The following is a 15,381-nucleotide window of genomic DNA, read 5'->3' on the forward strand; positions in this document are numbered from 1 at the left end:
CCTATTTTATTTTTATTTTTTATATAAATTTTTATTAGTTTTTTTAACATATCATTTTCAACAGTAATTAAACATACTTTTACATCCTATTCAATTTTTTTATTTTATAAAAGGGTATTACAGAATATTCGGTGGCCGCATTTGTGGCTCCTTACTCCTTGCTTCGGTTCCCAAGACCCTTGTCTGGGTCATGGGTTCGAATCCCATGTAGGCAAAATGATGCCTGCATTGCAGGGGTTGGACTAGATGACCCCTGGGACCCAAAATCTACAGTTTGGGGAAGTGTCCTCCTCTTTATTCCTCTGGCAGGTGAGGACTATTTGTGGCTACTCAGGTCCTGAGGGGAATGAGTCCTTTTCTTTATTGCTGGAAGCCCCTAAAAAATCCAACTCCAGTCATTTATACATTATCGCGGAGGAGCCTTTTAGGTTCTTATTTTGTTCCTGTTTCTATATCTGGGTTTAATGTTTGTTCCTGTAAGTTACTTTGAGTCATTGCCACAGAAATTTACATAGCCAAAACTAAGCAGGTCTCGGCCTACGTGGGGCCTGATCAGGAGACTGACACCAATGCCTTAAGTTTCCTGAATCAAGAGTGAAATGATAATAATTGCAAAAACAAAGATTGGTCCGTGACAGGGGAGGAGTCATAGAATCCTACAATCGTAGGGTTGGGACCCCGAGGGTCATCTAGCCCAACCCCCTGCCATGCAGGAATCGTTTTGCCCAACGTGGGGCCTGAACCCACGACCCTGAGATTAAGAGTCTCGTGCTCCACTGACGGAGCTATCCCAGATGCGTTTTGTCTATTTGATATATTTATTTGAATCTATCTCTACCCCATCCTTCAGTAGACAGAAAGTGGGAAAGAGCCCCCACTGAACTCCTGTTGCATATCACCCATCATACCATGAACATGGTTTAGAAAAGTGGCCAGGAATCTGATGCCCTGCAGCTCCCATCGTTCTTCACTGTCAGATATGCTGGCTGGCACTGATGGAGACTGGAGCTCACCAACAACTAGAGGACCACAGTATAAAAAAATTCATTCCAGTAGCACCTTAGAGACCAACTATGTTTGTTATTGGTGTGAGCTTTTGTGTGCATGCACACTTCTTCGGATGCTGCAAGTTCCCCATACCAGAATCATCACGCCCCGGATTTTTTTTCTGCAGTGCTGAGATCCTGACCCACTTCCCACCTGTGGACACAGGGCCCATTCCACCCTGACCCACCTTACTCCCTTCTGTGGTCTGCTGCTTTTCTGGTCCTGCCGCTTCCTGGCCTGCGGCAGCGGCCTAACACTAGAACTGTGCTGAAAATTCAACGCAAACACCCCTTCATTTCCCCCCACCATTCTGCATCAGTTAATGAGGAAAGAAACGGCACTTTAAAATTATCAGAGGGGAGAGAAGGCTCCCAGTGAAACTCTCAGGTGTGGTGCAGGGTTCTCGATGCAAGGACTTTTACTTCTGAGGTGGCACGGAGGGGTTCATGAGTGTCTTTCATTCTATAAATTGCTGGTCCCTGGGTGCCCATGCGTCAGTCAAAACCCAGGGGAAGACTTCGTGGAGGTCAGGAAGTGTGGGCTGCAGAAAATGCTTGCAGGGTAGAAAATGGCACCCACTCTGCCACTTTGCAATGATGAAATAGGCTTGAAATCCTGCACCGACCCCAAATTCTAAATAAGTTATAAAGAAAGTGCCCCGAGAATGAAAATGCCACGAGGAATTTGTTCCCATGAGATGTTACAGTGGGCATCAACATGGCCACTTATTCTGACTGAGCCGCCCTGCTGTCCTAAGTGCAATAACTTTATCAGGACCACCCAAATTGTCACAAAATAGCAGCAAAGCTTTTTCCCCATTCCCTCAGACCTCATAATCAGGCAACGTGTTACACAAAGTAGGGGATAGAGAGATGGGGAGTTGAAAAGCAACAATAACACTATCTCCGTTCCCTCACCACAAAATATGGTTAACAGGAAGCTGGCTTGACAAGGCTCTTCTTGTGAGGGCTAGTATGTTAAAGTCTGCAGAGCACAATGCACTGCTGCTAATTATTAATAACACTATTTAGCACAGAACCATAGACTTGTAAACTTGGAAGGGACCCACGGGTCATCTAGTCCAACCCCCTGCAATGCAGGAATTTCGAACTCGCAACCCTGAGATTAAGAATCTCGTGCTCTGCTGAATGAGCTATCCCAGTTCCGTGCATTTATACAGTGTGTGAGTCCTTCTCCCGCACATCCTTCAACTAACCCTGTCAGGCAGGCCACTGCCACTATCTCCGTATTACCGAGAGAAAATGGCTCGCCCAATCTCACCTCCCAAATTCCTAGCTGAGGTAAAATTTCAGCCTCCTCCACCCTTGGCCCACAATGCCACATCCACAGTGTACGTTTATAGCACTGTTATACCATGGCTTTCCTGCAAATTAATCCTGGGAGTTATAGTTTTGCCAGTTGGGAGTCCGCTATTCCCCTCGCAGAAATACGGTTCCCCAGAGCTCCCTGGGAAGAGGCATTGGTTGTTAAACCACTCTGGGAATTGTAGCTCTGTGAGGGGGGGCGGTGCCTCTGGAAAACTACAGTTCCCGGGATTTCTTTGAGGGAAGCCATGGCTGCTAAAAGTGACGTAATAGTGCTTTTTGTATGTGCATGGTGCAAACGTGGCCTCGGGGTTGCAAATAATAATAATAATAAAAATTTATATTTATACCCCGCCCTCCCCAGCCAAGACGGGGCTCAGGGTGGCTAACACTAAATATAAAACAAATTGACTGAAATACAACTTAAAAACAAGATCGAAATACAACATTAAAATGCAGCCTCATTTCAAAAACTTTTTGGGGATCCCAAATCCCCCGTCGGCCATGAATCACTGAGCCGAAACTACCTCACAGGGTTGTTGTGAGGGTAAAATGGGGTGGGAGAGCCCTTCCTAAAAAATAAATAAAAATAAATAAACCAGGAGGAATAAGTTCAGGGACAGAGCTGTGACGATAGCTCTCAGCCCTTGCCCACCATATATCCAGGATTCCTTTTTGCGGCTTCGGCCTGTAACCAGATACCAGAGGGCTGGCTTCTCATCTTAGCCCTCCTGGGGTGTGTGTGTGTGTGTGTTCAGACACGCCACCCCCCATATTACCCAATTCAAGACGCCCCACCGCATGCCAAGCCGTGGCAGCTCCTGAGCTATTTCGGAGCAGCTGCGTCGGACAGAGGGAGGCTGGCATTGTATTACGCCCAGAACGAACCCAAGCCACGTTACATGTGGCCAGATCCCATTTTGGGCTGCAGATTCACGGCACTTTTGCGGGGCACCGGCTATAAAAGGACAGCTCCTCTCTCTCTCTCTCTCTCCTCATCCTGGGCCTGCAATCGCCTATTTCTAGCCCGGCTCCATCGCTCCTCATTCTCGTTCAGAAACGGAGGAGTCTCCGCTGCAGAATACCTCAGTTGGTTTCGTGCCACTGCCTTTTGCATTTCTTCCCTGTTTGTAAAAATAAAAAAAATAAAAATCGAGACACGGCGAGGGCCTGCGTCTGGCTTGCACATTGCACTATGCTGCGGAAGTGTTGCTATCAGCTCGGTCCTTTCGCCTTAAGAATCGACGTCCTGTTCCGTTCCCAACCTGCTGCTCTGAGAGACTCAGAGAAAAGCACCTTAAAATCCAAAGAGAACCTGGGAAAGCATTGTTAAAAAATGAAATTAAAAAGTCCCAAGGGAGAAAGAGATTGCAGAGAGGGAAGCTCAAAAAGAAAAGATTGTTTCCGGTTTGCATGTGGGGTGAGAGATGGACCTCAGGGCCTGGCCTGAGTCCAGTGGGCCAAGAGGAAGATTTTGAAAGAAGAGTCAACTAAGTCTCCCTTTAAAGCACATTCAAAGCGCACTTTGCCCCTCAAAGAATTCTGGGTTTTGTCATTTGCCCCTCACAGAGCTGCAATTCCCAGTAATCCTGAAACTACAAATCGCAGAATTCTTTGAGGGGGGGAAATGTGCTTCGAATGTGCTTTATAGCGCGTACACAGCCTGAGTCATTATCCCCGAGGTTTGGGAGGGCAGGATGAGCTAGTGGTGAGATCACAGGATGGAGATGGAAGCTTAGCTGCTTTATTGCGGAGATGGGGGAACCTTGGGCTAAATGTGGCCCTCTGGAAGGCCATAACTCTCCCCACCACCACCACCGCACACTGTTGTTCCCCAGGAGTTGTTCCCTCGGAGCTTTAGTCTCCCCACCATTTTGTCTAATCCCCCCTTTAAAGTAACCCTTTGTGGAATGTAAGAAAGTAAAAAACTTCTGGAAAATGATATATAATGAGATGAAAATGGTGTTGAAATATACATTCTTTAAAAAACCAGAAGCATTTTTACTTGGTATTATAATTGAGGATACTAATACACAGGATATTAAATTGTTTTTATACGCAACAACAGCGGCAAGAGAATTGTTGGCCCAGAAATGGAAGCAAGAAGAAATACCGACAAAAGGAAAATGGCAGACAGAATTAATGGACTACGCAGAATTGGATAAAATGAGAGGAAGGATTTGAAACCTGCGGGACCAGAGATTTGCAGAAGATTGGAAGAAATATACAAACTATTTGAAGAGCAACGTACGCGAGTAGGACTACAAGAAGTTTTGTAAGGAGAAATATATGAAATATTTCAAAGAAGAGAAAGAAGAGAGATATTAGTTATGATGTTTAAATTTAATGGTGAAAGTAAGAAATGTAAATTAAGTGAACAGATTGGAAAATTTTCAGATGTGATTGGTGGAAGTCAAAAAAAATTGTATAAGATATAAAAGTATGTTTAATAATTGTTGAAAATGTTATGTTAAAAAAACATATATATATATCTCTGTGTGTGTAGTAACCCTTTGTGGTAGCAAATTCAATAGTTTCCAACAGCTACTTGCTGGAAAAGGGAGAATTCCTGGCTTTGGGGCTAAAGTCTCCATTTTTCCTGCTTTTGACTCCCCCATGGGGAAAGGCGAGACTTCAGAAGCAAATTTAAGAAAAGGCAATTGGCCGGTCAAATTGGGATGCGGTTAAGAGGGCTGTCGGACGAATCGTAGAATCGCAGCTGGAAGGGATCACAAGGGTCATCTAGCCCAACCCCCTGCCAATGCCGGAATCCTTTGCCCAACGTGGGACTCGAACACAGGACCCTGAGATTAAGGGTTTCATGTTCTACAGACAGAGCTAACCCAGAGAACACCGACACTGGGACAGAAATGAATACACAGCAGTCTGAGCAGAAAGGTGCTGATTGCCAGGCTTCCAAGATAGAAACAGGGCCTGGCCTCTACTCCATGGGGAGTGAATTTAATGTCCCGGGGCAAAAGGGGTTGATGGCAGTGCCATGGCAAGAAAATGCCATTCAATGGCCGCCATTAGCTTTTCCAAACCTGTGGCTTTGGTGACCCCTGCTGGGCAGAGCCAGAACAGCAACCCTCTTTTAATAATAATTTGACATGTTTACATTTTGTATATTTTAATATCAGACAGCGATATGGGGAAAGAAAATTCTGCCTTCGAAATATTCAGGTCTCTTTACTTGCATTGCCATGTGTGTGTGTGTGTGTATACATATACATATACATATACGTGTGTGTGTGTGTGTGTGTGTGTGTGTGTGTATGAATAATTTTTACAAATTGAGATCAGCTTTTTATAAATAATTCACAGCTATTGCCTCTGTTGAAAGGATAATGTAGTTTAACAAGTAAAGCTGAATCTATAGCAAAATATGTTAAGGCTTGCACTTCAGAGATTGTAAAACCAAATTAAGACCACTGAAGGCTGCTTTTCCATATATAACAGAGACATGGGGGAAGAATAGCCAACTTCTGAAGTTAAGCTTCGTAAATGACGTAGGGAGGCTTGAAATCCAATATACATTTCCCAGGGAGCACACTCCATTGAACTCAGTAGGGCTTACTTCTGAGTAGACATGCATAAGATCTCATGACCCGTTGTGCCTTAACTTTTTATTGTAGAGGAGCGACATATCACGGTCTTAAGGAAGGTCACGTTTCGGATCTCCAAGTTTCTCATTTTCCCCATCTTAAAATCAGTAAGTTTCTCCAACAATCTGCAAAAAGAATAAAAAAATCCTCATGAAAATTCATCATAATTTTTGTACAAATTTATCCCAATAACCATATTTTTGTATGTAGTTTTGACTAATATTAACATTTCTGCAAGCAATTTCCCCCAATAGATACATTTTTGCAAGCAATTCCCCCAAATATAGCACATTTTTGTATGTTATTTTCACTAATAAATGCATTTCCAACTGCACATTTTACCCTGGCATATGTATTTTTGAACACACTACATGGCCAGAGAACTGCACTGCAAAATTTGGAGAAGAGCAAATTTTGAAGATTGGCTGTTTTGAATTGTATTGTGAATGTGGAACTGAATCAAATGTCTTCCCCACCCATAAATTCATAGGTGATCGGACCCTGGAGAAGTTAGGTCTTTATGTAGATCATCAGAGATCACCCACAGAACCTAGTAGGGAACTTATATCCTCTTGTTTCATGCTTCCAACCAGCTGAACTCTGCAATAGGCTTAAATTATGAATATGTATGAATCCACTAATCAAACACCATGAATATTTACCTATACTTTCCATCTCATAGACAAACACTGTTTTTACCCGGCGATTTATGGCCTTTGCTTTCGGAAAGCTTTGGACATTCGCAGCCCAGTTCTGTGCATGTTTACTCAGAAGTAATTCTGACTTCAAAATATGTGTGCATAGGATTTTAGCCCCGGGATCCCTTCCAATATCAGTAGACAGAGAGCCGCACGTAAGCCTCAGACCGTAGAGTCAGAATACCCTCCCAAAATAGTGCAAAGGCTAGAGATTTTTTATTACTGCTGTGCACTGTTTGCCGATTGGATCTTACGGGAGTTTGAGTTTCCAAAAATCAAAGCGTTGTAGAACAAGCTTTGGAAGACAAGTAGCCGAATATCAAGGCGGCCGGGACGTGGGTCTCCAAAGATGTTCTACTCAAGAGTAGGTCTACTGAACTGAATGAACCTCAGTTCGCTGTGTCCCTAAATTTCAACAAGTCTACTCTGAGTAAGAATAGCATTAGCTACAACCCAATATTATTGCGATAGGGACGCGGGTGGCGCTGTGGGTTAAACCACAGAGCCTAGGACTTGCCGATCAGAAGGTCTGGGGTTCGAATCCCCGTGACGGGGTGAGCTCCCGTTGTTCGGTCCCTGCTCCTGCCAACCTAGCAGTTCAAAAGCACGTCAAAGTGCAAGTAGATCAATAGGTACCACTTCGGCAGGAAGGTAAGCGGTGTTTCCGTGCGCTGCTCTGGTTCGCCAGAAGCGGATTAGTCATGCTGACCACATGACCCGGAGGCTGTACACTGGCTCCCTCGGCCAATAAAGCAAGATGAGTGCCGCAACCCCAGAGTCGGCCACGACTGGACCTAATGGTCAGGGGTCCCTTTACCTTTAATATTATTGCCCGGTGAAATGAATTTTTAAAGCTGTGCAGTGTGATCCTATGTGAAAGCAAGTCCTTTGGCTTACCCACCAATATAGAGTGGAAGAATCCTAGAATTGGAAGCAACTCCTAAGGAGCATCTAGTCCCTGGGTAGGCAAACTAAGGCCCGGGGGCCGGATCCAGCCCAATCACCTTCTAAATCCGGCCCGCGGATGGTCCAGGAATCAGCGTGGTTTTACAGGAGTAGAATATGCCCTTTTATTTAAAATGCATCTCTGGGTTATTTGTGGGGCCTGCCTGGTGTTTTTACATGAGTAGAATGTGTGCTTTTATTTAAAATGCATCTCTGGGGTATTTGTGGGGAATAGGAATTCGTTCATTGTCCCCCCCAAAAATAGTCCGGCCCTAAGGGACACAGGTAGCGCTGTGGGTTAAACCACAGAGCCTAGGACTTGCCGATCAGAGGGTTGGTGGTTCGAATCCCCGCGACAGGGTGAGTTCCTGTTGCTCAGTCCTTGCTCCTGCCAACCTAGCAGTCTGAAAGCATGTCAATGTGCAAGTAGATAAATAGGTACCGCTCTGGCGGGAAGGTAAACGGTGTTTCCGTGCGCTGCTCTGGTTCGCCAGAAGCGGCTTAGTCATGCTGGCCACATGACCCAGAAGCTGTACGCCAGCTCCCTCGGCCAGTAAAGCGAGATGAGCGCCGCAACCCCAGAGTCGGTCACAACTGGACCTAATGGTCAGGGGTCCCTTTACCTTTTTATAGTTCTGCCCTCCACAAGGTCTGAGGGACAGTGGACTGGCCCCCTGCTGAAAAAAATTTGCTGACCCCTGATCTAGTCCAACCCCGAGTGATGCAGGAATCTCAACTAAAGCATCCATGACAGATGGCCATCCAATCTCTGCTTAAAAACCTCCAATATATGTGTTTTGTAGTCTTAGTCCATTAATTAAATCTGCATATATTTGAATATTTATTAAAGGTATGTTTCCTGATTTTGAAATTTGAAAATCTTAATAGCACTTAGTTTCCCCTCTTTTCACCCCTCAACCCCTCTCTACCCAACCCTAACAAAACATGGACATAACCACTTGATACCAACATTTACGAAGAAAAAGGAGTGAAGATCACCTTGGTTACAAAACAAAAACATCTCCCCACAGATCCCCATAAGCTTTTGGTGGTTTACATGCACATGTACGTGATGAAGTCTAACCAAGTGTTGGAAAAACCATTGAGTTTATTGTGTTTTCTTCTTTCACATACTTTGCCGGTTAGTTTTTCCATTAGAATCAAGTCCCAAACATATACAAACCAGAGTTCGAACAAATTCAAGTCCAAAGATCTCCTCGTAAATTCGAATATGAGAATATAAATGGTTTCTTACTCGCTTTTATTTGCTTTTGAATAATGCGTGTCTGAGTCACAGCAGGCATCATTTTTAGAGAGAGCATCGTCATTCCCCTGCAGTTGTTACAACAAAAACAAGGACATGTATTAAAAGTCATTTTAATGTGTAATTAGTTGGGTTGTATCTGACTAAATCATACTCCAAGTAAAATCTCTGATATGATCTCAAGTCTGTTAATTTCAGTGGGCCGACTCAGACCTAAGTTGGCTATAAAAAATCCCACCAAAATCTTCTGGACAATGAATTGTATTTTTGTCGATCAAAATATTATTATTTTTTGCCTGATTAACACTAAACCTTGCCACTCTTGAGCAGTGGCGTAGCGTGGGTTGTCAGCACCCGGGGCAAGGCAAGTAATTTGCGCCCCCTAACCCATGGATTTGTGCCCCCTAACCCGTGGATTTGCGCCCCCTAACCTGTGGATTTCCCTAACCCCCAGATGTTGCACCCGGTGCGGCCGGCCCCCCCTGCACCCCCCACGCTACGCCACTGCCCCCTAACCCGGGGCAAGGCAAGTAATTTGCGCCCCCTAACCCCTAACCTGCCGCCGCTGCCAGCTTCTTCTTGCTGCTGCCTGGTCTGGTCTGGTGTGAGCCAGGTAGGGGCAGAGAGCTGCGAGTGTGAGTGCCCCCCCCAGATGTTGCGCCTGGTGCGGCCGGCCCCCCCTGCACCCCCCACGCTACGCCACTGCCCTTGAGATCACAAGAAAGTTAGGGGTCACACTCAACTCTGAGTATATTTCAGGATCAGAGTTTTCCTTCTCCTAAATGCGCTTTCTTCCCAGGTGGACGAGCCCCATCTGCCCTGCACGTCCCTTGACAGCACGTGAGGAAACTGCCTTTTTGACCGTTTGACCCACTTTTGGTTTTGTCTGCTTAATCCATCGGAGTTAGAGAAAAACCCTAACACACTGAAACCCATCGGCTACCCTCACCTGGTTTAGCAGGCCAGTCAGACCGTTCCTCGGTTGTGGCTGCTGTCGCCTGTTGACAGCTTCTAGGAGCCACAGGTGGTGATAATAATAATAATAATAATAATAATAATAATAATAATAATACCCCGCCCATCTGGCTGAGTCTCCCCAGCCACTCTGGGTGGCTCCCAATCAAATGTTAAAAACAATACAGCATTAAATATTAAAAACTTCCCTAAACAGGGCTGCCTTCAGATGTCTTCTAAAAGTCAGAGTTGTTAATTTCCTTGACACCTGATGGGAGGATGTTCCACAAGGCGGGCGCCACTACCGAGAAGGCCCTCTGCCTCGTTCCTTGTAACCTCACTTCTCGCAATGAGGGAACCACCAGAAGGCCCTCGGAGCTGGATCTCAGTGTCCGGGCTGAATGATGGGGCTGGAGACGCTCCTTCAGGTATACTGGACCAAGGCCGTTTAGGGCTTTCAAGGTCACCACCAACACTTTGAATTGTGCTCGGAAACGTACTGGGAGCCAATGCAGATCTCTCAGGTCCCGAGGTGAGAGCTGAATGCAGGGTGCGGACCAAAGGGGGGCAAACGACCCCAGAAGGAGCAGGATGTGTGCCCCACCAGAGGTACTAACCCTCCCCTGACACCCTCTATACTCTGGTTAGGGATCTATCAAAGTAAAATTGGACCAGCTATCCGAACCCACATTGGTCTGACCATTCTTTTTATTTCCTCTGACATGATACCTAGCAGAAAGGATTCTGTGTTTTTCCCCCAAATGAAAATATTTGGTGCGTTTTCATTGCTGGCAGAAGCTGTACACGTTGAGGGAATCCTACCCTACAGGGAACTCCATCTTTGAATGTGAAACATGGCACAGGGATGCAGTTTTCAGCACCAGCTCTCTGCACCCCGCTGAGCACCCGGCTCCACCTGGGATGTGCACCACTTGCGAGTTGGTGACGCCATTCAGCTGCACTGCTCTCCTCTACCCAGCACTCCGCCCTGCAGGGGCCGCACCCAGGTGGTCCTGTCGCTGGCATCCTTCCTGGGTGAGGAGGATGCTGGGAAACGGACATGCTTTCCGGGATCCGGAGCAGGCCGAGGAATCCGGGAAGGTTCTGCAGTTCCTGTACTTTCACCCTTGATTAGACCGAGCGGAGGCAAGCCCCCCTGGGCAGCCAGCCAGCCAGCCAGCCGGCCGGCACAGCAAAGCAAGACAGCCGCTTTGGGGAAGGAGGGCAGTGACCTGGAAAACGCCTTCCAGGTAGGGGCCGGCTTTCCGCCAAGCCAAGATCCGAAGCAGCCAAGCCAGGAGGCAGCTGCGAAGGCCGCAGAGATCCAGCGTGACTTAACAGTTGATCCACGTGGAAAGTTTAAGCAGGTGGGCGGACCGGAGCCTGGCTTCCCCGGGGCCTTTCCCTACGGGAAGAATGGCCCCCTAAGTAACCAACTTCTGCTTGCGGTCCAGCTTACTCCTTTCTGTGGTCGGCTCCTTTCCTGGTCCTGCCGCTTCCTGGCCTGCGGCAACGGCCTGACACTAGAACTGTGCTGAAAATTCAACGCAAACACCCCTTCATTTCCACCCACCATTCTGCATCAGTTAACGAGGAAAGAAACGGCGCTTTAAAATTATCAGAGGGGAGAGAAGGCTCCCAGTGAAACTCTCAGGTGTGGTGCAGGGTTCTTGATGCAAGGACTTTTCCTTCTGAGGTGGCACAGAGGGGTTCATGAGTGTCTTTCATTCTATAAATTGCTGGTCCCTGGGTGCCCATGCGTCAGTCAAAACCCAGGGGAAGACTTCGTGGAGGTCAGGAAGTGTGGGCTGCAGAAAATGCTTGCAGGGTAGAAAATGGCACCCACTCTGCCACTTTGCAATGATGAAATAGGCTTGAAATCCTGCACCAACCCCAAATTCTAAATAAGTTATAAAGAAAGTGCCCCGAGAATGAAAATGCCACGAGGAATTTGCTCCCGTGAGATGTTACAGTGGGCATCAACATGTCTGGCTTAAATAGAAGATTAGACAGAAGCAGAAGACCAACTGCAGGAATTACGCTGGTCTGTGACCGTAATAAAGTAAATTCATTCATTCAGTTGCAGGATAGCACAAGTAGGCCCTGCTTGCAAGATGCTGGGGCAGATGGTCTATGGCCTGATCCAGAATAGCTCTTATTATGTTCCTATTGCCAGATCCTTCTTCCGGATACAGAAGCACCAGGAGTATCTGGATTTATGGAATGCGAAACCCTTGCCTCCCTGTTTACATGAGAAACCTATACGCAGCCTTTTAGTACTTTGCCTCCAAAGTGGTTTAACAAACATACCTAAGCCAGTGCAAATGAACTGAGTTCAGCAGCACACATTCGGAGTAGAAATGGTTAGGAATGCACTGCAAGAGATCAACAGCAGTAGCCACAGAGCTATAAGCCCTACAGGCAGAGATTAAATACGGATAAATCCAAAAGACGACAGAGGAGGCCATTTCTGGTAGCCACCCAGTCTCTATTGATTATCTTGGTGAGTTTGCTGGTTTTTATGGGAGAAAGCTGCCTAGAAACGCCATTCAAGGCTTCATAGTCTTATCCCCATTTTACAGCTGAGGGAAACTGAGGCTGCCAGACACCATGAACCACTCACAAGGTCACAAGGACAGAAGATAGAAACCGATCTCGTCCTCTTATCTCTGGAGATGTAACACTGGCAAGTCCCAAAATAGCTTGGGAATTTCCTTAGCCTGATAAGCTGGGGCTGTTCAATGGAGACAGCCTTATCTCTGTCTTTGCAGCTGTAAAACATAAATCCTCAATTTACAAGAGACCGCAGCCTCCCTCCGCAAGAGTCATGTGGAAACGAAAAGCGTTGACTGCACCAAACTTTGAAGAAGGGAAGTGGAAGTCTGACAGTCAGGTTTCTTCTGAATACTGCTGTTGGAGCAGCGTTGAGACGGGGGGGGGGTGCTGAGGACTTTCCACTGAGGTACCCCAAGTTAGACACAAAGAGTCTTGGGCTATCTTAAAGGCTATCATACAATGTACTGTGGCTCGAGGTTTTGTGGACTCAAGCCCACTTCCTCAGGTGCGTGAAATGAAATCTTAGCTGGCAGGTACAGAAAAGAGAAAACTTTGAGGAGGCGGGGAGCGAAATGGCAGGGAGATGCAAAAATTATGGCCGACGATAGCCAGGTTTGATTCTTCATTCTTGGAGATGAGTCAAGTTGAGGGTGTGTATACATCTTTCAAAAGAACTAGGACCAGGTTTTTATTCTTAATAGCATCATCAGCTGTCTCCTTTCTCCTTGCCACCCTAAAACACTTGGACTTTTCAGGATGCCTTGATTTGCAGACCATAGCAGGTACTGTATTACTATTTTATCTCCACACCAGTGAAAAGATTCGGCTGTCGATTTCTACAGATTGCTGCTGGTCTGCCGCTAAGCTTTTCCACCCCCCTAGTCGGTTGACAACCCAGCAATGATGGCTAGTGATAGAGAATCGCAAGTTCTTCGTTGTATGTTTAATGTTTTGTGATCTGCTATGAGAGCTTATTTGATCAGGATAGAAGACTACCTTCATTTCTTCTTGGGCAGCTTAGGCCCCTCCTCCTCTGCCTTTGTTGCTGATAAAATTTAACTCTTTTCCTTTCAAATGGGAAACAGCAAATGGGTAGCAGCATATACACCATACCTTTAAAGCACATTCAAAGCATATTCCTCCCCCCCAAATAATCCAGGGAATTATAGTTTGCTCAGGGTGCTTGGAATTGCAACTCTGTGAGAAGGTAAACTACAGTTCCCATGATTTTTATTTTTATTTTGCAGGGGGAGGAATGGTCTTTGAATGTGCTTTAAAAAGATGCTGCCTACACAGCCGTACCAGCAGATTTTTAAAAATTAAAGAAAGCATTAAAATTAAAAAAATTAAAGGGGGTGGAATGATGAAGAAGAAAGGGATCTTTCCCCTTAAACATCACAGTCTTTGTCCTGGAGATGGGAACTTGCAGGGCAGCTGATTTGACCATGTATGTGGGACGAGATGGGATGAGGAGCTGGAGTCAAAGCTTCTTTGATCCTGCGAGGAAGAGAAGCTTAAAAATAGACTCTTCCTGTACCATAAATAGATGCTGTGTCAGTGTCAGACGGCTGCAAATATGGAGCTTCGTTTTGGGGTGTGTCTGTGGCCTGTGGCAGTTCGCTTTCAGAGAGAGGGAGAGAGAGCCTGCAGAGGGCTGGAGCTGAACCAGAGAGCCCTGGGTTCAAATCCCCACTCGGATGGAAATTCCCTGGATGGCCAAAGCATCCTATTTCTCTCTCTTAACCGACCTTACTAGAAAATCCGCGGCCAGGTTATGCGAAGAAAGTTCGGAAGCCCCTAAAGAAATTAAAAGCATCACTTTACGTCCCATTGCTTTTAAACTCTGGAATGGAAGTCCCAGTCAATTTAGCGCAGAATTTACTTCTGACTAAACACACAGAGGGACGCGGGTGGCGCTGTGGTCTAAACCACAGAGCCTAGGACTTGCTGATCAGAAGGTTGGCGGTTTGAATCCCTGCGACGGGGTGAGCTCCCGTTGCTCAGTCCCTGCTCCTGCCCACCTAGCAGTTTGAAAGCACATCAAGGTGCAAGTAGATAAATAGGTACCGCTCCAGTGGGAAGGTAAATGGCGTTTCCGTGTGCTGCTCTGCTTCGCCAGAAGTGGCTTAGTCATGCTGGCCACATGACCCGGAAGCTGTACGCCGGGTCCCTCAGCCAATAAAGTGAGATGAGCACCGCAACCCCTACTTTTTAGGAGGGAAAAAGTGAGTCTTATAGAGCAAAAAATACGGTAATTTTAAGGAAAGGGACTATGGAATTGCTGGTTGCTGCAAGATGATACACATGCGAAGCGGAGAGGGGTCTGGTGCATTTTTGGAAAGATTCAACGCATTCCTCTGCCGGCCACAAGGAAGGTGAACCCCCCCTTCTCCCCCAAAACTATTTGCAGGTGGCTTTAATCCGAAACTTCCTTCTGACCAGGCATTCCTGCCGCCTCTTACAGCCAGCTCTCCAGCTGAGGCAGGAATGGCACTGGAGCCAGAACAAAGGACTGCTATTTTTACATCCAAAGCTTTGCAAATACCTGTCAGATGGACCAAGTGCAGCAACCAAAGCCAGGGCAGCACGGCAGCTCGATTGCTCTCTGGGAGAACTAGGCATTGTGGGAAATCAAAATGGCGGCTCCCAGGTCCAGATTTAGCCCACCGGGGTGTGGTGATAGGGCTCTTTGCTGAACGTCTTTTCAGATGTGGGGTCAGCTATCCCAGTTTGAATCATCAATTGCTTCAATTTTTCTCAGGCAGAGCTTTACCTGAGAGGTATTGGAAGGAAATGATTTAACATTATCAATTAGTGATTATTATAGATAGATAAAAGAGGATTTACTTATTTTGTGGATAGGCTACAGCAATTTATAAAAGTCTTAGCAGAAATTGGTGCTTGTACAGTCAATGTGCAGGGAGAAAGGATGAAATATTGTAATATCATTTTTAAAAAATTGAATATTGAAGTGAAAGTTGAGAAAG

The 15,381-nt window shown here is 46.2% G+C and overlaps 1 long non-coding RNA gene across 1 annotated transcript in view; it reads right to left on the reverse strand.

Annotated features, from left to right (window-relative positions):
* The window catches only part of LOC310851866, a 151,084-nt gene that overhangs the window by 105,067 nt on the left and 30,636 nt on the right, over positions 1 to 15,381 (reverse strand). The window lies entirely within an intron of this gene.

The sequence above is a fragment of the Podarcis gaigeae genome (assembly GCF_964106915.1).
Source record: "Podarcis gaigeae genome assembly, chromosome: 8".
Taxonomy (NCBI): domain Eukaryota; kingdom Metazoa; phylum Chordata; class Lepidosauria; order Squamata; family Lacertidae; genus Podarcis; species Podarcis gaigeae.